Consider the following 23,614-nt stretch of genomic DNA (forward strand, 5'->3'; position numbering starts at 1 on the left):
TAAGTTGTTCAAATTATTTACTTTAAAATACTAATTTTATACTTAGTCTGAACCACACTAACTGGGCTGTATTTTTGCATTTCAAAGTATGCAAATCTTTTTTGGGATTTATTCTTGAACTTTTTATATTTAATGTGCTCTTTTTTAGACCAAGAGTGTTTTTGTCAGGTGTTATACTTGCTTTTAACAAAACTCTCTTCCAGTTTTGGTGACTGGTAGCTTAACATAGATGCAAAAATATGTAAAATACAGCACACTTTTCTTTTCACATGCAAAATTCCTCCAGGCAAACTAAGCGGCTTGTCTGACTCTGTACCAAAAAAAATGGAGGGCTGTAGCTACATGCTTCACTGCTTGTTTTTTGCATCCGTGGATCATACATATTGCAAAAGTCATGACATATTAAAGCTTTCTAATTGCAATTTACTATGAGTCACCATTAGCCATTGTCTTGGGCAAAATGGCACTGGCTTACATCATCAAAAATGTACCATGGTGTATTATGTACTAATTCAGATGTAATAATTAGCTGACATTAATGCAGTGTGCATTTTGGATTTTGTAGCAAAGGTTATTCAAGACAGCAAATCTGAAAAGTATGTTTCTTTTTATTAGTGCTCCTGGCATGTTGCATTTTAATAAATTAGCTGAATAAAAATAATACCATCATAAAACTCATGCATAGCCTATCCTTTGACTGTGACTTTAAGAACTAGTGGCAAATGCAAGGAATCCTGCAATTCCTCTTAAAAGGAATCCTGTGGCATAACCTCTGGAGAATTATAGTAAAATATCAATGATAGACCAATAGTTTTAGATGAAATATCTTTGATCATTTCCCCAAATGTGGCAAATATGCTGTGCATCTTCCAGGAAACCTAGTCTTCACTACCCCAAATTTCCCTGCAAATGAGAATGAAAATAACTTGATCAATGGCAGTGAGAGGGAGGGACAACTTTCAGTAACCATTAGAAACATTATACCAGACCTATAGAGGCACTAAATTTTAACAGAACTCTCCTTTGAGGATACTCATACTCCCTGAATATTGTTTATTTCAGCTTCTGCTTTTATGCATCCTTAAAAACTGCATATCACCTCTACCCCATGGAAGTAGGCCCATGACATATGGCAACCCATCCCATGCTCTTTCCTCTCAATTGCTACTCAGTCACCAAGTACATTTCATTACAGTGAGAATCTTTCTTCTTATAGATATGCCCATTTTTTTATGTCTTGGCACAGTAATCATCTTCAAAATCAAAACCATTGCATGATTCACTGGCTAACAGATGCACTATCCACACCTACATCATACAAGGTACTCCTCCAAATATGCCAAGTACTGCTAGATTTCTTGGCCTTCTTCCCATTCAAAGACAAGACACACTTGGGACCCTTAATTTCCTAAAAAGTAAAACATAAAGTTCTTCAGAAGTAAAATACAGACTCATTGTGAGCATTAGCAGAAATGTTGAATCTCATTTATATGAGAAATAGAATCTCAAAGAAGCTGACTGAACAAAACATGTCATTTTAATTTCCTTCTTGAGCTTCAGTGCTTGTCTTTATGATATTCATTTTTTCAGTAGGAGCACAAACTTCAGCTTCAGAAGCTTTTTTTTTTAACGTCATGTTTGTTCATTTGGCTATTTACAAATGAACCCAGTTTTCAGTCCCTTTGGAGTTCTAGAACTCTTCTGTTTACAAAACAACTTTGGAATAGATAGAAAATTAAATTAGTGGACACTAGCTACTCTACTTTAGTACCACCCTGACCTTTTCTGAGTAGCTAGAAGCATGAGACATCCCTGAGAAAACATGGTTTACATGATTAATCTTTTCCTATCAACAGGCAGTAGAACCTTAGGGAGGACAATGTGAAGTTGTCATTGACAGTTCTCCAAAACCACCATCTCAATGTTCAGTGGCAGCCAAAATAATCAACCAAATGTTGGACAGCATCAGAAAAACTACAGACAGCAATAGAAGAAGCATCTTGTACATCTCAAGTACTGGCTGCTGTCCTGGTGCCTGTATTTCACGAAGGTTATAACAGATTTAGTGAATTCACAGAGAAAATTAGATAAAATTGACTAAAGGGATGGACTACACACCCATCAAGGGCAAAAATTCTGGTAAGCATCAGTTTGGAGAGTGTGAATGTGATCAAAGTGCACAAAATCATGAAGGAAGTATATGAGAATAATGCAAAATTATTGTTGACAGAATGCTGCTATCATAGCAAGTAGTCACGGAAACTAGTAGGAATTTTTCTTAAATAATAAGTGCTATCTTTAGAAGGTGTGATTTTAGGGGAAAAAACCCAACGAAGTGTGTGAGGACAAAATAGGATGCTATTAAAAGTCATTCAAATGAAGAAAAAAATTCTTTGAATATTTTTAGTGATTGGGAAGAGTGTGAAAACTACAGAGCTTTAAGAATATCTGAGATTCAGAGATAACTGATGACAGAAATAGCACACACATAGTTGATTCTACTTCAAGACAAAGGAACAAGCTGAATGATATCCTGAGGATTTACTCAGACCTATTATTCTATTATTCCCTAGATAATTAATTTAGCTAATGCAGACCTTATGAGTACTTCATTCGGGTTCTTTCATTGCAGTTGCACACACAGAAATTTTTTAGTAAATATTGGCCATCAATGACCAAAGCAAAACTTTGTCAGACTAACACAGTTTCACAGCAATGGTATATGCTGTACTAGTATATGAACATTAGGGTTACCTAAGCCTATTTAACTCACTAAAGTATTATGATTAATTTCCATTAATAGGACCTGACTAGTTTAACGTCTAGTTTAATATCTAAGCAAATCTGAAGATTGAGCTAAAGTAACCAGGTAGCTGTTCTCTGCTGGTCCAGGAGAGGGAGGTCAGATTTCCTTCTTTTTATTTTTCAAAGAACTAGTGAAACTGCCAAGGCCATAAGGTATATAGTCTGGCATTAAAATTTTTTTCTATAAATGTGAGAAAATCAGATACAGTATTTCCTAACATCAGTTAAAGAAAAAGAAACTAAAATTACACGAAACTTAATTATTTGACACTCTTAAATTCTATATGCATGTGAATGCAACACAACAGCTTTTCTTCTGTTATTTTGTTTTTAAAGATTTTTTTTCTGCATGAGAAAATACATCCTGTATATGTGGGAGGCAGATCTCAAGCTTCTGTATGAAAGCTGAAGGAATTTGTTGACCATATTTGACTCTTTACATCTTTAACAGTATATTTCATGGATTCTTTTCAAGTATTTCAGCAATGCTAAAATATTGTTTGAATTTGCTGTGGAATAGCAGTGCCTGTTTAATCTTTTGTTCAAAAATCCATCTGATTGCTGGCATATTCAGGAATGTGCAGAGGCAGAGAGCATTATTCCATGGAATGGCAGTGCAGTTACCAGAAATTGTATTCTTGTTCTAAGTATGTGACAACATGAAAAAATAAGAGATTTCTTTCATATGATGAATACCATTAAATAACATATTTGAATATTGGTTTACTGCTGGCATTTGTAATAATAAGCAATCAGCTACACAATAGAAAAAAATGCAAACACAGATTTTCTAAACGATACACACTCAGTCTATATTTTCTAGGTTGCTGTAATGGATATAAATGCATGTATATATTGAATAGTTCCAGGGTTTTTTCAGACACTAGAGTGCATAGGAAGAGTTTTAACAAGTTGAGAAGCAGGTAGGAAAGAAGCAGATTTTTCACAGCCTGCAAAATCTTGCTCTCATTTTGTAAGCATGTCAATAGCCCTGCTGAAATCACACATGAGACTACTCACACATGTAAAGCTACTTGCAAGTGTAAATATTTGTTCAAAGAGACAGGGAATTGCTGTAGGTAAGTGTTCTTCATGTAAACAAGGCTGATAAGAAATGCCTGTGTTAGGAGTCTTCTGTAAATAGCAAAGAGACTTAGGATGTCTCCATTGCCAATATCAGTAAACCTCCTTTAGCCTTTTCAGTACTGAAGGATCTACAAAAAGACAATATTGTGATAGTTCCTTTAACATAATAGAGGCCATTGCTTGTTTGATCAAATCAAACTTTGTTGCCATTTTTTTTCTCCTTTTTTTTTTCTCTTTTGACTGCCTTTAGTAGTCTAATCAAGATAAGATTCTAGTTGGCAGTAAAATGTTGATGCTTCCAGAAACTGCTTCTTCATGCCTAAATATATTGCAATGTAGTGATAGTCTAACCATGCCTCTTAGCCTTTTCTCTTTTTTTTAAGCTTTCTGACACATGCAGCAACATGTGCAAATTCATGAGCAATTTCTCTTGCCATCCTTTCAGTTGACAAATTCAGTTAAGAATCACACAGTAGGGCAAAATGTTGTTCTGTGTAGTAAGAGTGTTTTTTTCTTGCCACTGAGAAAATAGGAACTTGCATATGTCTAGGTTATTCTGCATTATTTTTATCAGCACATATCAAAGGATTCTTATCAAAACTGAGTATCTTTACTTCACTATCATTCACATCAATGAGGAGAAAAACGTGGATTTTGAAGGCATCAGATCTCATAAAGTAGTTTTCTCTCTGGAGAGCCACATGGAATAATTCCAAGACCAAATATGCCTCTTTTTAATTAGGTTAGGTCCCAGATATTATATTTCTATCATATTTTGTCAGAATTCTGGCTTCTGTGCCTGACTGTCTTTGCCACAAAAAATATACTTTTGTGTAGACAGGATTGTCAGTAGGGACTGTTTTAGCCGCAAAATGAGAAATGGCCTTACCTAGTCCCCTGGAGAATGAATAACATACTCTCCAAGATGTCATTTGCTCTTCCAAGAAGGCTTCCTAATCTGAATGAGATGCTTTTGTCTCTTAGAATTTCTGCATATAAAGAATCAGAAAGAAAAGTGTGATGTGCCTTCCTTTTGTATATTTCAAAGGCAAGATTGCTAAGAAAATATTAAAACTGAATAGCTTTTTCAGTGACTTTCTGCAGTTATATGTCTCTGCAACAGAATTTAGTTATGAAACAGGTCTTAATGATTCTTCAGAACTTGCTTAGTATTTTTGAAAGATGGTTATGCTGCTGTACATAAGACCTTGAGAAAAGTCCAGCTGGGTCCTGGGACTCTGCCCTATAATCTTGTTCCTGAGAGGAAATATCTAAAGAGAGAAAAGTTAGGCTCAGACCACACAATACCTTCCATCATGCTCTCACAGTGTGCAGAAGTTTCACCTTCTTGTGTCAGGTATGGCAGTATTTGGTAATTCTCAGTAGATTCTCTGCCATGTATTTGTCCCATTTCCTCTCAAAGCTACACTGTTTTTAACATCTGTAGTATCTTTTGGTGTAGGGTTGCATAGATCTGGAATCTGTTCAGTACATATTTCAGTGTTCATAATGGAATACAGAGATAAAATATTAACTGCCTCTCAGAATGTCTAAACAAAAAAAGGGAAATAAAAGAGGTTTTTTTAACATCTTTACAGATCTCTGAACTAGCAGCAGTATTATAGCAGGTGTAGCATCCTGTTTAAGGAATTTTATTTTGCCTGTCTTCTGGTCAGGAAAGTTAGTAAATGCTTCTGCAGTTATAAGTGAATTTATAATCTTTAGCAAAAAAGTATTATCTTCTTCACTAGTCCTTTACTGGTACCAGACTACTCCTCTGGAAAGCCTTAAGGCATTTATATTAAGCACCATGTCTTGAAAGTTTACTTGAGTCAAATCTCTTCTTTGTATTTGTTATTTGTATATAAATATACAGTCATTGCAGAAATGTCTGTGTTATTAAAATCAACCAGTTGGGCACAGGGAAATTGACTAAGACTCATTCTTCATGGAAAAATTGGACTAAGTTGACAAAGCACAAACAAGTAAGAAGAGATTTGAAATCATCTCAAATGTCTCCATTTAGCATCATATGAAAAACTGATAAAATCATACACAAGCATCAAGTACAATTCTTGTCCCAGTACTAATACTGAAGGAACCTCATAAATTCTTGCTGTATATCCTGTGGCATATCAACATGCTATTTTAGAATTTTTATGGATGTGTGTTTGTATGCATGTGGTTAAGTAATATCTGGCAGCAAGGGTTTGGCATGAACAGGCAAGTTAGCTGTTGAGTAACTACTCAGATAACTAGATACTTTTAAAAGCTTTCTGGTTGTATTTATAAGTTTTTGGCCCAAAGACACCATTAGAGCCTGCCTCTTGAGCATTGGAGGTTGTAGAACTGTTCCAAGTCATTCTCAGAGAAAGGAAAGTGGATAACATCTGAAAGGAAATTAAAGGAAATTCAGAAAATATTCCATCTTCAGTTTGAAAACTCACATTACAGAAAATCCATGAAGACTTTTGCAAATTATTTCAAGCAATACTATGTTTTCAGTCAAACCAACACTTTTTCTAATTCTAAATTTGTTCAGCATTTACTTCTAGTTTTTGTCTATTTCTTTGCCTGGTAAATGACAGAACCTTTCACACCTAACCATTGTCTTAACCGAAGATGGGAACAGAGGAAAATAAATGTGGATTTTTTGTTTAAAAAGAGGAAGGATTTTTCTAAAAAAAATTTAACACATTAGGTGTCATGTAGAATGGTGCTAGAAACTGTAAACATAGAAAATTTTTGATTATGATTATAATGTGCAAAAGCAGAAATGTTCATTTCTCTTCTTCCTAAGTATTTAGTACCTTATCATACAACATGATGCAGACTACCTTGATGCCTTGTCAGGGCTACCTAAACACAGAAGCTAGACAAAATTAGGAGGATAAAAGCGGGTATTCATTGAAGGGCCTTCAATAAGGTACACTATGAGTAGGCAGAGCCCTATGGCTACACCCAAAATGGACAACAGGTCACGAGTTATCCATACTTTTATCAATTTGGTCCATTTGCATATTGGGGTTAACCTTCCAGTTACAATTTCAGATAATGGCATCATTATCCCAAGTTTGTTCCCCCTTTTTAGAGGCTTTGTTTACATATTTCAGGGCATGAGACAACAAGGTGTCCTTGAGTCTCAGGCCTGGAGAGGATTTGTTGTGTCTAACCAGAATGGGAGAACAGGAGCTAACAGGCTATATGGAGTTTTAGAGTTACACACTAAAGCAGTACAGGATCTGAAAAATATGAAAGCCAAAATCGTAAGGCATCAACCTCACTATGGTACACTGTCACTCATTCTATTCCCAGCTGAAGGAAGTTCCTCTGGGAACAGGAACGTCCTCCCCTAACCATAGGGTAATGAATTCTAATCAAACTCAGCTTCAGAAAATAATTTTTCTGAACCTGTAGATAGGGGTAGAGCTTGTTTATCTGCATTATCTCTGCATTGAAGGTTTCAGATAAGAGCATAAAAATCAGCTGTAGAGGTGAAAAAATCTTGATCACTCTTGGAGAAAGGTTAAGATATAAAAATTTCATTAAGATTGATTTTGGACTTCAGTAGTCTTTCAGTTAATTAATTAAAAGCAGAAACAGATGAAAGATAATATATATTAATATTTATACCTAATCAGAAAGAACAACTTCTGTCAACGTAAGAGGATGAACCAGGGAGACCTTTAGTAAAGCATGTGACTTGGCCTTCAGGCCCTTTTGCAGCACTTCTTCCAACAGTTCTGGCTGCGAGAAGGAGTGCCTTTCAGGCTGTTTAAGAGCATCAGCAGCATTTACATGCTGTTATTACTGCATGCCCTGCTTTTGCAATGATCCTCATCTTCATTAGGAATGCTCTGCTGTATTGAACTTCTACCAGCTACACAGTGATAATAGCCTCAGCTTGGAGTGGCATGAAAATAGATGACCTCTAGTATCAGTGATTACAATGAACACATGCATGGTCTGAAATTACTCCCATCATATTTCACATCCTATTATATACATTGAAATTGGAACAGGCTCAGTACAGCAATGTTTATGTAATCAAACTCAGTGAATAGGAATAGAGAGCAGAATTGAATTCAGGAAATGTTGGCAGGCATCCTCAAACCTCACCTATTTTTGTGTGTCCTTGGTCTTTAGAGACATATGAGATTGGATGTCTGTCGTTCACTGTTGAGAGTATTTATCTCCACAGCTGATGATAAGCTGTAATTTCGATGGCTAAGACAATCTGAACCACAACATTCTTTTGCATATCATTATCAAAAACTACATAATATTTTTTCTCCTAAGAATTCCCTTTGTTTCAATAGTACTGAGGTCTGTATCAATTTTTTTTTCAGTAAATGATTCAATTTACAACTTAAATAAATTTGATTTTACTGTAACTCTAATTTCAAATCTAATTATATTTATGCAATAGTTGTAGATCTTGAGGTTCACAGTAGGCAGTCTACAGTAAATAGAGACACAATTGTTTTATGGATTTATATTGTTTTCCTTATCCTACCATGAATGTTTGATTTTTATCAATAAACATTACATACTTTCATCAAGGAAAGCATATCCAAGGAAGACTTGAGAGCTTGAGGCATTTTCAAATGATGCTTCCTTCATAAGAGATTTGAAGGAACAAAAAGGATATAAAAAAATGTCATGAGGACCTGGAAAACAGGCAGATCTAAGGAATAGAAGAATCTCTACCTAAATGTAGGACATTTAGAGAATTGGTTACTTGCTGCACAGAGGTGAGGGACTGCCAAAGAAGGGGGTTGTAACATGGAGAATGGGACCCTCTGTGTACTTCTGCTCAAAAGTCTTTGCCCCTTGTTCATCTGTTTTCTGTCTCACTACTCAGTGAAGAACAAACCTGTAGATGACTAGCATGTATTAGCCACAGTGTAGGGTTTTTATGTTTTCTTAAGATACGATTTTGTTTGAGGAATGGTGCTTGTTTCATCTAAAGAACACAGTTTTTAAACCTGCCACATTCAAGTATTTGAATTAATCATTTCTCAGCTGGACAAAGAAACGCTGTTCGATGCTCCATAAACATATCCAGTACAAAACACTGCTCAAAAGAAAATTTATTTCCTTGTCAGGCTTTTGTATGTGTCCCAAGAGGTCATAGTTGTTCTCTGTGTGTGTGCATGTGTGTGTTTAACCACTTAGGAAAAAAAAAAAAAAAAAGGCAGCTGATGTCTTTATCATAATATCAGCCTTTGAAATGACACTTGTGCTTTTTGAATACAGCTTATTTTGAGCACTAAGCTACATAGATACATATTTGAGATAAAAAATTTCCTAGACATATGTAGTGGCCATAAACACTCCTTTGCTCTCAGCCTCTACATGTTCACTCTTCCTTGTATGAAATATGAATTAATTCTCTCCTTTATTTTCAGATTACTGGTGGTTTCTTACCTCTTTTGACTCACAAGGTCTATCGGGTCACCTTTTGAAACAACGATGAATCTTTTTAGGTAACAACCCACGTTCCCTCAAAAATCACATCTGCTGTCTGACGCTAGGTGGCACTCTGCTGTCTTTATCATTTTCATAAAGAATTCTGCTGTCATGACAGTTTTAAGCTGATATAACTATGCTAACATTAATGGAGTTGCTCCTGGTTAATGCTTGAGTAAGTAACAGACATATACCAAATTTATTTAAAATACATACATAACAGAAAACGGTTTATACTATTGTTTTTAACAAAATGCTAATTGGAGTAGTCAAACTGGGATTATTCCATTAGTAGGTAGCACTTTTAGACCAGTGTAACTAACTTGACTCTGAAGTTAGCTCCTTCCTTGGAAGTAACTCAATGAACTGAAGAATCAAAACTCAAGTTTATAATTCAGATTTATTAAGTGTTCTCAGAAGTCTAACAGGAGAAGATGAATGACCATTTTAAAATAGTAAAACTGTATTAGAAACAGTGGGGCTTTTTCTGTTAAACTAAGTAGGTTCCATAAAAGAGTTTTCTATTTTCTATTAGACACATATGAACACTTAAAGTATACAGAAGGATTGTTTTTAAAATTCTATACTGTAAAGGTTTATGGTATCAGAAAAAATGTCATTGTAATTCACATAGACACAATTTCTCCAGAGCTTTCTTGCAGAGACTACCTCTAGTTAGTGCAAAATAAAACTGTTCTCCTCATCCACATCTTAGAAATTTCCAATAGTGTAGGGAAATGCTTTTGGGTTTTTTTTTCCCCTAGTACTAACTAAATATTGTGATGCTTGATATAAAGTTTGGGTTTGACTGAAGCTTATTAAAGGAAAGGAGAATACTTCCAATATAAGGGGCAAACGAGGAGAAAAGAAAGACTAACAAAACAGACTCAATTTTCTTCTGTGAACTGATACAGAGATAGAATTGGAGATAACCACAGCAACAGCAAAAACTTATCAGAACTATTCCTCGAATTCTCTGTAACTGTGTATGAAAATCCCCAGACTGCTTTAAGGTTTCAAATCAGACAATGCCCGTGAAGGTTAGAGATTTCTGGGAAAATATCTCTGTATGGTGTACTGGCATTAGGAAGCTATCTAACAAAGACAAGCTGATGCTGCATGTTCCAATTACTGAAAGCTGTTACCGGGACTTTTTTGCAAAGCTCTTAGATTTCTTGATAAATAAGATATACACAGTACTATGTTTTATTGTTATGGTTAATGACAGTGATTTCTTGGCATGACAGCCAGGGAGATACAAAGACAAAGTGAACTCTATACAATAACTGCTTTTTTCCTAGTGCTAGCATTTTGAACTATTCCAGGTTTTTTTAGGCAGAATCAAATGAAACAGCTTCTGAATTATCCCTATCTTTCAACCAATGTGCAGCTTACAAAAATGACAGGCATTTCTTCTTGGAAGAGTTATTGTGGTTAAGGAAAATTTCTTTACTGCTTGGACATTTAACTCTCTTTCTTGTTCAAATCATATTCTGGTATGAAAATTTCTTCAACTGTCAAGAAAAGGGCAGAGAATTTCTGCCTACTGCCTAAACAAAGCAAATTCTTTGTGTCTGGAATCAGTGAAGTTTCGGTCAGTTCAAAATACTCTGATCTGACCTCAGTCCTGTTTAGGACAAGTTTGAATGCACTGACTTCTATATACCAGCCAGAAATGACATCTGCCTACTAATGGCTGTTAAATAGAACACTGAAACCCTTACCAGAAAATGAATGTCAGTGTAAAGATTTCTCCTTCACCAGTGTCATTTTCTTTTTCTTTAGCTGTTCCTTATTCTTCCAGTTGCTTTGTTCCTGTCTCTGCATTCAGTGCCCTGAATGCCGTTTGGACTTGTTCAGCTATGTGTTTGTTATTGTCTTTTGCCTTCTGAGGAAATGCTATTAAGATGGACAGTATGGAAATAAATAAAATAGGATTCTAGAAGGCTACATCTGAAAATCCTCTTATGTATTCTTATTTCCTAAATACAATAGCTGAGATTCTATACCGCATGTTGTTAAAAAAAAAAACCCCATGTCACAGCCTTAGGGAACAAAAGAAAGCCACAATGATGTTAAGCTTGTCTTACTATTTTCTCTGGGTTGGATATTGGTCATGCTAGTATTTCAAAAAGCCTCAGGAGACAAGTAGCCTTTCTGTCTGTCTGGTGGGATGTAGCACCACACAGACTCTTTGCTGCCCCACATAACCTAGTCCTGGTTTCACTCGGTGTTCTCACCCTCAGCAGGCTATTAACATCAGGTTTATTAAAGTATTACTTTGTTCTGAGCTAAAATTAGCCTTCCCAAAGAAACCTGGAATATTACAGAATACACAGACCATGCAGACCCTCTGCCTCACGACAAAAAGAGAAACATGGGGTAAAAATGTTACTCAATTTTTTAAAAAGAGGGCTGCTTGTTAATACAGTTTTATTAATATTATCTTTATCTCCTCTATTCTCAATCTATTTGGGTTCTAGAGACCTTTAAGAGTTCCTTGATTTCTTTTTCTTTGGCACAGTCCTTTTGCACAGACTGATTGAATCAGCAAAACCAAACCATTGGCCCACCCAGCAGATAAAAGCTTAAACAAATAAATAGACCTTATAATATAAATTGAAGGAAGCAGGTGCAGCCAAACTTCAGAAAAGTAGATTACAGTGATGAAGGTTCTTCAGAGACATTATAAAATTCCAGCTGAAATAAATAAATATGGAAACTGCCAGTCTGAGAAAACCAGTTTATTCTATCTGTCTATCTATCTGGAGAAAAAGACTTTCAATGAAATGAAAAAATTAGCCCATAAATGGCAAAACCTTCTCCCAGCTTGCAATTTGCACTGAATTCCATTCCCTGTAGAATGTCTATATATCGTGTACCAGTCATTAAAAAAAGAGTAGGAAAGGAGACAGTTAAATTTTGTGGATAAATTTTGATTAAATAACTCCCATCATTAAACCCTGAAAATTTTAAATTAACATAAGTAAAAAATAATTACATTTCAAAAAATTATTGAGCTTCGTATCTGTTTGTATGAGTTCAAAGATCTAGTTTTGTCCTGAAAACACTGAAACTGATAAATCAGGTTCAGCATGAAAGCTATGATACTTCTTTGATCACCTATAAAAGATTTGATCAGAACCAGAAGACTGTGATTCTTTTATTGGTTAGATGATGTGTTACAGATAATTGTAACATCTGTCAATACTTCCTCAACCAACAGAGACAAACAGAGAAAACCAGTTTAAAATAGTTCCTAACTACATGCAGCTATGACAGAATTAGGGGTTTTCGCACACTCATTTAGCTACTTACTTGCTTTTTTTCCAAAACGAAAATTCTGGAAAGTTGACAAAACCTTGAGTAAAGAATTTTCCCTTCTCATTTTACATGGTTAATTTCTTTTGGGCAGAGATGTTAACTATCTGCCTGAAATTTATTAAGCCTTATTCCCCAGCTAATTTTTGGCTGATGCTTCCTCAATGCAGCTGTAAGATCAGTTCAAGGGATCCTTTAAACATCCAAAGTATACAAATGTGAAACTAATGCAAACCAGCAAAATAGACCAGTTTTTCTGCACCACCATTAACTGTAAAAAAGATCTCTTCATTTACACCTTCTGACCATTTAGCAACTCTGCCCATATTTACAGGAACATACTTCTAGGAACCTAGACAATGAAGAGAATGTAAAACCTTGACAAGTAAATATCCTTATTATCATGTATTTTTGAAAGCTAAAAACATTCCAACTTCTTTCTCATTACATTGTGTTCCTCTGGTTTTTATTTTCTATTTGATCTCAAAGCTTATTGACAATGAATGCAAGAAGTAATAGTTTTAGTTTATTTAACTTCACCTTTCTTTTACAATTAAATTTCCATTAGTAGCGCCTCCTTTATTTTTTTTGCCACAGGCAAGCTATTCATTTTTAAAATACTTGTGCATTTCATTACTTTCTGTGATATTAAAACCAAGGACATGAACTTAGAATGCTCTACTTCACCCTCAAAATTATATTCTTTACTCTTTTGCTGCCAGTGGCTTTGAGTAATTTATTATTAATTTTATTTGGGTTTTTTACTATTCACTTCTCTAATACTTGTGATGTCCTGTGCAGTCCTATTTAGACAAGTAAACAAATCACAAACATCTTTTCTCCTGTTTGTTCCCCTGGAGCTCCTCTACAATCTCATAATTGCTTCTTCCCTGTATAACTAATGTGCTAAAGTGCAAAGTCATAGAAATGGGCAAATTGTGCCAGTAGATGTATTTCCAATCAAATCAGATGAAAAGCTGCTGTGTTCATACCCAACGCCCTGATGACTCAGAAATGAAGCCTTTACTTCGAACAATGCTCTTCAAGAACCTTTTCCATATTAGATCCTGAAAGAATTTAATTTCAGATGCCTCACGCTTTTAACTTCTTGAAAAGAGCCTTCCAGGACACTTTTTTTACTCCTTCAGAAGAAGAGATATTTTGAGCTTTCCCATAGAAGAGGGGCTAGGAATGGGTTCATTGGCCTCACACACTGCATAAAAAACACACTCATAAATTTTAATTCCTGAGTTTTTCACACTTGAGAATGCCAATAACGTGAATGCTACAAGTGTTTCTTGCTTTATATTGCCCGTGATACCTTCTTTGTATTTTGGAATAATAAGGAATACAAAGCATCTGGTCTTTTTTAGATAATGCGTGCACAATTACTCAAGATACAAAATAACAGCATGGGATAGGAAGCATAATCTCTAATCTGAATGTTTTTTCTTGAAGAAAATGATATTAAGTGCTAATTATGGCACATCAGCTCATACTGTATAGTGCTAGCCTGAGTAAGAAGTCCAAAGAAAATCAAAAAGTACTCTAATTACATACTACTGCTGCATACTACCACTGAGTAAGATGGCAGAATCTGGTCCTTATGTTTTCAAAATATTTGTCACACTAAAGGGTAAGCATTTGTCAAATTACCTTGCTTATTACTCCACCTCTTTTAACCTGAGATTTTTATCTTGGACACGCCAATTATTCCATTGCATTTTTTCTGCAGTAGAAATTCTGCTGGTTTATAAATTACTATAAATATTACTGAAAATCCATCTGAGCAGAACTGTTTTGTAATTCAAACACCCTGCATGGCAGGTGTGATACTTAATAAACTTTCTTGGATTCTATGATAATAGAATATAAATAGACTTTCTTGGATTCTAAGATAATGATCTGTGCTTTTACCCTGAATCAGAAAAAAACCACATTTTCAGACTACAAGAGACATCTTTTATTGTTGCTGTAAATACCCTGTTGTCTTCGTATTAAGGAAATGGTGCCCAGCTTCAAAGCAACTCAAAATGTTTGATCTCCTAAATAAATCAATGAGACTTTTTTATTTGTCGCCACATAAATGTCACACACCCCAGACCCTCTTTTCACTCACATGGCTCTAGCAGATAGTGTACCTAATATTTATTTTATATTATAACCATGTAAAGTATAAAATATATTAAACCCTCACACTGAGTCTTGCTTCCTGTAGGAAGAAATGTGATGTAGAGTTAAAAAAAATAAGCAAAATAAAGTCTACATTTCAGAAGTTTATTCAGAAGTTTCAGTTTATTAACATTACTTCATACTGAGCAAACCCTGCTTAGGGTGTATTGGGACAAACTGGAAAGGAGAGGAGTTTCTAGCATAGAAATAGTTAGTTTGCATTTTAGAAAAGTAATTTAACTTAGTAGCATAGAGAGAGAGCACAAGCAATCAGTTCCTAACACAAAAAAAAAAAAAAAATTCAACTGAACAGAGAAGCTCCTGATCTAGGGCAATATATAGACTACATTCAAAGTATTCACCCTCAAATTTTAAGTCACTCTCATGCTACTTTAACTACCTTTTTAATTACAATTTACCATTTGATGTTAGATTCCTACTGTCACATAAACACAACATCAAATATACTACTACTACTACTACTAATAATAATAATAATAATAAAAGGAAGGAGTGTGTTCAGAAAGGTCACAGTGAAAAAGCAGGTTCTGAGATCTGTGCAAGCTAGGGAAGTATCAGTAAATGTGCTGGTAGCAGAAATACCTGAAAATATTGTTAAGGAGGTAAATTTGAGACTATTGAAAACAAGTCAGGTTGCAAGTACGCCTGCTTCATCATAACAAAAGTTGCCCCCATTTCTGGATTTTAATAGCACTTAATTATGCTTTCAGTAGATTGAATAAGAGGTAGGATTTTTTAAATGTCATATGCTATCACGTTATAGACCACTTGGAGCCATTAAGGTCTATATGAGTTCAATAATATCCATTCTGAAACTCAGCAAATAAATATTTATAAATGATAAAGAAACATTGCTCCTTGGAGTCTATCAATAATTCATATTTTAGAAGTCCTTAAATACATGATAAACCATAATGGCTCCAATGGAACAGTCAACTCTCATAAACTTCTTGGAGAAATTATTTTTTTTTTATTTAATGTACGTCTCCATTACAATTCTATACTAGAGGAAGCATGCATTAAAATAGCTCTATAAAAGTGATACTATAGATGTTCATGGTTTATACTAACACTCTTTGTGGCTAGGGATAAGTTGATATTTGTCGTAGGGACCATGGGCTTTTATGTTTATTATGCAGTATTACAAATACAAAGTGCTTAGCAATTGCCTTTATTCCTAATAATAATTATTTTTAGTTGCCTTGAAGCTGCATTGAAGAGGTCCCCAGTGCATTAAATACCATAGAAAATGTAGAAAAACTTAATATGCATGCAAAAATTTTGTTGTTTAAACTGAACAATATAAACCCAATGAGCTGCATGGCATTGTAACATTAAATGGGCATAAAAATGCTTAGACAAAGCTATCCTAATTCTGTACAAAAAGAATTATGTATGCAAATTTTATTCCTCCCTGAAGTAGTTATACCTGGGCAAAGTCTACTTGTGGACAAGGACTGAAAGGCGTTTCCCATGCTGTTTACAATTTTGCCAAGTAAGACAAACATAAGGTAAAGCCAAGAAAATTAGAGACTCATGAGGAGGTGAAATGACTTTCACATATTAACGCAGCAGGTTAATAATGACAGCCATGAATCTTTAATAACCAGGGAAAATATGTGAGATCCTTACTGCCATGTATGCATGATCCCCCTCTTACGCTCTTCACTTAACAACATGCAGTGAATTAACCATCTTCAGCCTTTAACTCTGCATTTTCCTTCTATACTAACCATTTAAGCTGACTTAGTGAAGCATGATACTGTGATACTTCCTTTGCAACTCTATCCAGTGTCACTAGAGAATAATTCAGGTAAAGAGACCTCCTCATGAAGGGGATCAGGGCAGCAGCAGCACTGAATCATAACCAGAGGGAAAAAAGAATATTTTTATTCTGAGGCACTGCCTGAAGTTCATACCTTATTATTTCTCTTTAGAAAGCTTCTAGTAGAATGAGATCTCTCAAGATCTCTCTATGTGACAGATGTAGCTGCTATTAGATCTTATTTAATAAATTACAAAAACAATGAAGTAAAATCTAAACTGCTGGATGTACTCAGTGCAGAAAAAGATTAAAGCAATTTCCTAATTTACTTCCATAGCAGACTGGGATTTTGCCAGCTTTGGGAAGTTCTTCCATATTTCAACCAGTATTCAAAAATTTTACTTTAGGTAGTCCCATAGTGAGGGGAAGGCATACACATACACTGAAGGAAAAGCCAACATATTTGCTTAAAGGAAGGATGAAATCTGTGTTCACAGGGCTCAGCAGGTCAGTAAACTGGTGAGAGAGTAATTTGCATGTAGCCAGTCTCCTCACCTTGAACTTCTTCCAGGCTTTTCTTCCACATCAGCCAGTGTGCCTGCAGGAGGAAGCGCCTGAGGAACGAAAAACTTACATTTTTTTTCTACTAAAAAGGTAATTTTTCTGAAATAGAAATCAGCTCATTCACAGGAACTAAGACCCCTCAGAGGACCATTGATCCTTATTTTTTCTGACCACCTCTCTTGGTACCTCCACCCCATGCCCTGTGTACAGAAGTGCTCAGTACCTCAGGCCTGAACCCACAGACTTAGCTGTGGGCAAGTGGGGGCCAGGGGTGTCCCAGGCTGCTGATTGCTTGCCTGCTGGTCACTGGGCTGGCAGTGGGTTCTGTTATTGACAGAAGCCCCGCCCTGCTAGACCTGTTCATGTACCAGAGGGTGCTGCTGGTTTTGGAGGCAGCATCAGCCCTACTTGTCCCTTGGTTCTAGCTTGTCTTCCCTCAAAAAGCTCAACCCTGACTGGTGCCAGCCAGCCTTACCTGCCTGCAGACTTGCTCTACAGAAGGGGAAGGAAAGAAACAGAATATTGAGAGTACTACTGAACACTCCAAGTGCAAGAATCACAAGATTAGGAAGAGGCAAACCAGGAGCTGCATTTTTTGCAGTCCTTTGAGCCTTACTCCAGGTCACTCCACTTCACCTGCCTGACAGTAAGGCACATGCAGGTACCAGTCATTGTATATTGAGACCAGTTATATTAACAAATTTACTCTTTCTTACTGGTTTTTGGAGTAGATAGAGAGTGCATTGCCTTAATATTTCCTGGTTTTAAGAGATCTGTTAACTTTAATTAACTTTCCCTTAGGCTCACAATCATAACAAACTCTACTCCTAAAAATAAAAATAAAATTGACTGTGTTCTATGGGATTTTCAAGGCATTTCTACCTCCTAAAGATACAGAAGAGTTTTAATAGGCAGTTTTTGAAGAGATATGGGCTATTTCTTCATATCACTAATAGTAGATTGATCCGGCTAGCCAATAACTCAACACCATTTTGGTCCATGTCATAAGCATGTTACAAAATTATAAAATTAATTAAGCTGGCATGAGTTTTACAGAACAATTAGATTGCATTTTCCTTGATCTTTTATGTTCTGTTTGCAGAGTTACAAGCTTCAAACAGAATGTTTTGAACTTAAGAAAGTAATTTGCACTAGACATATGAAAATTTAACTGATGGTACAATTTGCCAGCCTAAAAATAATACAATGTTACTGATCACAGAATCTTTCCAACAGTCTAACTCAAGTATGACCAGGTTTCAAGTTTTGGAAGTAATTCAGGAAAGAGGCAAAATGAATAAAGTATATAGATATGAGTCTTCTCTGAAAGCCAAATGTGCATATAGACAGATTTAACATCTTCTCTAACAAAATAAAGTCTTGATAAGATTAAGTTGCACTGCCATATACTAGCATTACAGCTACAAATTCTTAAATTCAGTCTTTCCTGAAATGTTACAACCAGGCAGCAAAGAAACAGTAGTTAGCCTACAGTATCCATCTATAATTTTTTTTCACATGGCTTCACCAGAGAATTCTTGCGTAAAAATGATTCTAAATTACAGTTTCTGCCATTCAGCAACAGAAACGTAATGAGAAATAAAGTAAATCAGAAAATTTAGTTTTACTACCAATTGCTGCAACAAAATAATCCCTCTCCTATCATGTGTAGTGTAAATGAGACTATTTGAGACTAACACTGATTTTTTATGTTTTGAACTAATATATAAAGATATAACAGTATATCCAGAAGCAAAAAAAAAAAAAAAAAAAAAAAGAAACTTACTTAGTTTTTGGGCGCTCATTAGTAGTTCTATGAAAGCAGTTGGGTAATTGTACCAAACTTCTTTGTACGCCACTGTACATCTGGATTACATATGACAATTCTTGAAAGATAAATTATTCAAATAAGATCATAGGTTTTTCTCAAAATTACATCATAAGGCAAAATTTCAGATATCCCTAACACACTGCTGTACACACTATCCTTACTTCTCAGAGAAGTCAAAATTGAGTGCTCACACTCAAGTGTTTTTCACTGACGTATTTAGACAACCTGTGGTTTTCCTTAATCTGTAGTTCAACTGATAACCCTCCTGAATTTTTTGCTTCTCATTTGCTGGTTCTCCTGTAACAGCTGCCAGTGTACTAATAAAGTAGCTCTACTGATGCTGAACAACTGTGAATATCAGTGTAAAATATGGCTGCTCCACCCCATCTTTTATTTATCTGCTCTCAGAATTGTTCGAGCATGAAGGCAGAATAGTCTCTGAAGATTGCTCCTGTTTTTCTGTTTCAAAGTACAGGGCTACCATGCTGGATGCTTCTCATTTATTGGCAAAAAAACTGCATGAAATACTTATTCTTTCTCAGTCTGTAGTGCTTCATTCTGTACAACATTCAAATTGAAAGTACTGTTAATCTGAATTATTCCTCTTTGTACTTCAGCTTCAGGGACAGCATAAAACACAGAGCTTACTGTAAAACTCCCAGACCCCTTGACTAGAATTATCTGATAATCTACCCCATCTATAAGTTTGACCTATGCAATTGGCTGCTACAGCTAATGCCTCTGACTTGCAAAAATCACATGTTCTTTGTATGTCTCATGGATGAGTCTGGTGTGAAAGGGACTCAATTTCTATGTGCTATTGTTCTTCATACCCTAGGATTCTTTGGTGTGCCATTCTTTTAATGTATCTTTTTTCATATTCTTTTAATAATTTTATTGCAATCTTATTTTGAAAGGTGTAAAGCCAATAATAAAACTTTCTACTGAAATGCACACACAGAAAAGAGTACTGAAAAGGTTAACATTCCCAGTTAAAGCAATTAAATGTTTTATTTATATTTTGGGGATTAAGCAAGCAATTCAGGCATTGTAACAAATCAAGCTGACAAGTCCTATTCACATAAATGACAACGTGCAGACAAAAATTAGATTAATTTCCAAAATAACAATAATTCCTTTACCCAGAATGCCACATTTATGGAAAGCCTTCAGAGCATTGCTTCCAATTATTTTCAACTCTGAAACAAATTATTACAGAACAACCTTTTCTTTATAAAATTACTTTATTTTGGTGACTCATTGCAGCTTTTCATTCTTTGTATAAATGCACCTTCTTCATTATGTAGACACAGAAGGGATGCAATCACAAAACAAAAGCAAGACAAAGGGGAAAGAAATAGTTTCCTTGTTAATGTAGACACACATCTATGAAAACTTTACTAAATTAATGTAACTGCAGGGTTCATAATAACCTGTGTGCAGTTAGCCTTGCCAGATGATGCATAGGTTATTTCCCTGGAATTAAGCAGTCATGCGTATTTACCTCACAGTAATATCTTCTGACAGACACATCCGTATAAATATAAATACATTTACAATCATGCATGAAAAGGTACGAAAATTAATTAAACTAGAGTTTTTCAATAAGAAGAAAAGAAATTCAAGAAAATGGTTGTACGATATAGTAGGTAAAAGTGGTCAACATAGAAATAGGAAAGAGCAAAGCAAGATCCAGCTCTTCTCTCATAAACAGCTCTTCAGTGGTTGGTCATTTATTCAGATTTTAATAGGTTAGGTTGTTGGTGCTCTGTTACCAGCTGATGATGATGACACTGAAAATTATGAGAGTCAGTTTTGTATCACTGATATTTAATTGCTGCTGAGTTACATCAGCTTTGCTTTTAGATCTGGCCCCTGCTGTCCAGAGCCTTTTAAATATTAGGCTACTAAAAGGTATAATTTATCACTACAGATTTAAGTTAGTCATGCATAGAAGACAAAAGACCAAGCAGGGTGCTTGTCTAGGGGATTCTATGCTGAATATTCACAATTGCTAGTCATTGTCTCTCTAGTCCTAAATCAGAGACCTGATTATCTAAGAGCTTCTCCGTCACCTACCAGGATACATGCTGCCAGCAGGATATGCTTTCTAAGTACTCCTGGTTCTATATGCCTTGATTTTATTCAGGAACAATCCAGGAACACGGCCAAAGCCATTTTTTGTATAAGGATTTTTCAGAGAGAGGTGGTGCTATTTTTTAGGAGACAACTGTTAGTGAAAGTACTGGGGTTTATGTCATTCACTAGCTGACTAACCTGAGTTAATTTGTTCATGCCAAATGTTTGGGTTTTTTAAGCCTGCTGGATGTAGAATACCATTGAAAGATTAAGTAGGAGAGCCTAGAGCTTTATGTACCACTTTTTTTTTCCATGACGTAAATCTAACTAAATAAAGAACAAAACCTGGAATGAATAGTGGGAGCACCATTTGCCTTTGTCATCTTCCTGCAGTCTATGCTTTTTTCTTTACTTGCTCTCATATAAAATCTTACCACGCTTGATATGCTTAGCTAAAAGAAAGAAAAATCCTCCCTATAAACTATCACAATGGAAACAATGCTCAGATGTTCTTCTAAATGCTGGACTGTGCTTTGCCCTATGTGTAAATGCTTTTCCTCAAAAAAACTGCTAGAAGACTTTTCCCCTACTTATTTTAACAAATATGTGTCTTCTTTTTCTCTATAACACTACAGGAATAGTTATTATCCACTCACTTATTGTGTTGGCCATTCTCTCAGAACAAGGTATCCTTAGTGAACAGTGTTGCTTTTCCCTCTACCTCCTCTCTCCAGAGACCTTTATGTCCTCTATGTAATTAATTCCTATGTGATAACACTTTCATTTTAGTTAATGTTATCATATTGTGCAGATAGCTTTTTATGTTTCTGTTACTTTTCAGGAACACAGAACCTTCGCTAAACTATTCATAAAATAGGGCATCATCCTACATTATCATAAGACTTCTTTATCATATAAATGTGGATGTAGTGAGACTGTATAAGCAAAGAAAAGAAAGACTGTACTGGAAGGCTTCAATGTAATTTCTAAGGTAACTTACCATATGCCACAGGAAAAGCATGTCCTTCATCCCCGTAAAACCAAAGGGCAAAAGAAGACCATGCAGCTGACATGACAACAGTTAAAAAAAGTACCTTGCAAAAAATGGCAACTGCAGTTATTGAAGTACATTACAAAAAGTGACAGATTTTGGATCTGCTCTTTTTTGCAAGTCCCCTGTGAGTCACGCTACCATCATTTCTTTATCTGTAGGAGACAAACTCTGTCCCTTCTGTGAATTATGTCAGCAATCTTCCATCAGACACATGCAATATTGCTAGGTGACACCTTGCAGCAGGTGTTCACTTCTTCCATATGGTGCTTCACACATTTACTTGAACTATCATATCTGAAGCATATTGAATTTGTTCAGCCTACAGAAGTTATCAAGCTAGATGGATGACTTTCTTTTAAGTATGCACATTCATCTTGGCTTGACAAGTGTCCATTTGACACTGAGTGGAAATTCTTTTCCTGAGAAGGCTCCAGAATACTGTATTACTTGTCACCATAATTGTTGTGCTGCCAGAACTTTGCAAGAAATGTTTGCAGATTCCCACTGGCAAATTACTTTTAGCTTGATATGTCAGAGTACAAAGTACCTGTTTTGAATTGGATAAGTAAGCACATTTTATGAACAATAGACAAGTCCACACCTCCTTTTAAGTTTTCATTTCCTAAACGAGAGTCTTGGGTCTGTGTTACTGGCTGCTTCATTCAGTAGTGGAGTGATGCAATCTAAAATGGCCTCCGCTGAAAAGTTGAATTTTGAAGTTTTCTATAACACATCCTATTGACAAGCAATGTAATCATTCTCTGTTCTCTTGTGCAGCACAATGCTACCTGCAGCATGGATCTTGAACTACTCTTGTATTTGCTGAAAGGATCCAGTCACAACATTTGTCATCCTGATTTAATTGAGGCTGCAAATTCCTAGACAGTTTAGTAAGAATACTTATTGACTTAGACAAAATGGGGAAGGATGACACGGCTCCTGTTAAGTGGCAATCAAAATCAGCAGGCAACACCATCAATGGTAATCTGAAAAATATGCTCTGTGAAAGTGAGATATGGTTTTGTTTGTTTGTTTGTTTGCTGTGGTTTTTTTAAGCTCATACCATAAGAGCAAAAATAATAATAAAAAAAATCTTGGTCCATCTATGTTAGGATGGTACATATGAAAAAGCTGGTATATACACAGTAGCAAAGGTGTCAATCCCCCATCTATACAGTGCTTAAAATCCTCTAGCCTATTTCCTAATATTTTTCTACATCGAACAGATTCTTGGCAGTAGCCCAAAAATTAATGAAGCACACAGGCATCTTCTACAAAATCTCTTCCAAAATTATGTTTTTCTAGAGCAGATTTCACTCTAAAAGCTGATGGCGCTTGGTACACAAAGTGAAGTGAAAATATCCACAGAAAATAACATTTTGTTTATCAAAACTAAAGTGGGAGAGAGAAGGACTCAATATTTTAGGTCATGGAAAACTGAGGG

Source organism: Aphelocoma coerulescens, chromosome 2, assembly GCF_041296385.1.
Source record: "Aphelocoma coerulescens isolate FSJ_1873_10779 chromosome 2, UR_Acoe_1.0, whole genome shotgun sequence".
Lineage (NCBI taxonomy): Eukaryota > Metazoa > Chordata > Aves > Passeriformes > Corvidae > Aphelocoma > Aphelocoma coerulescens.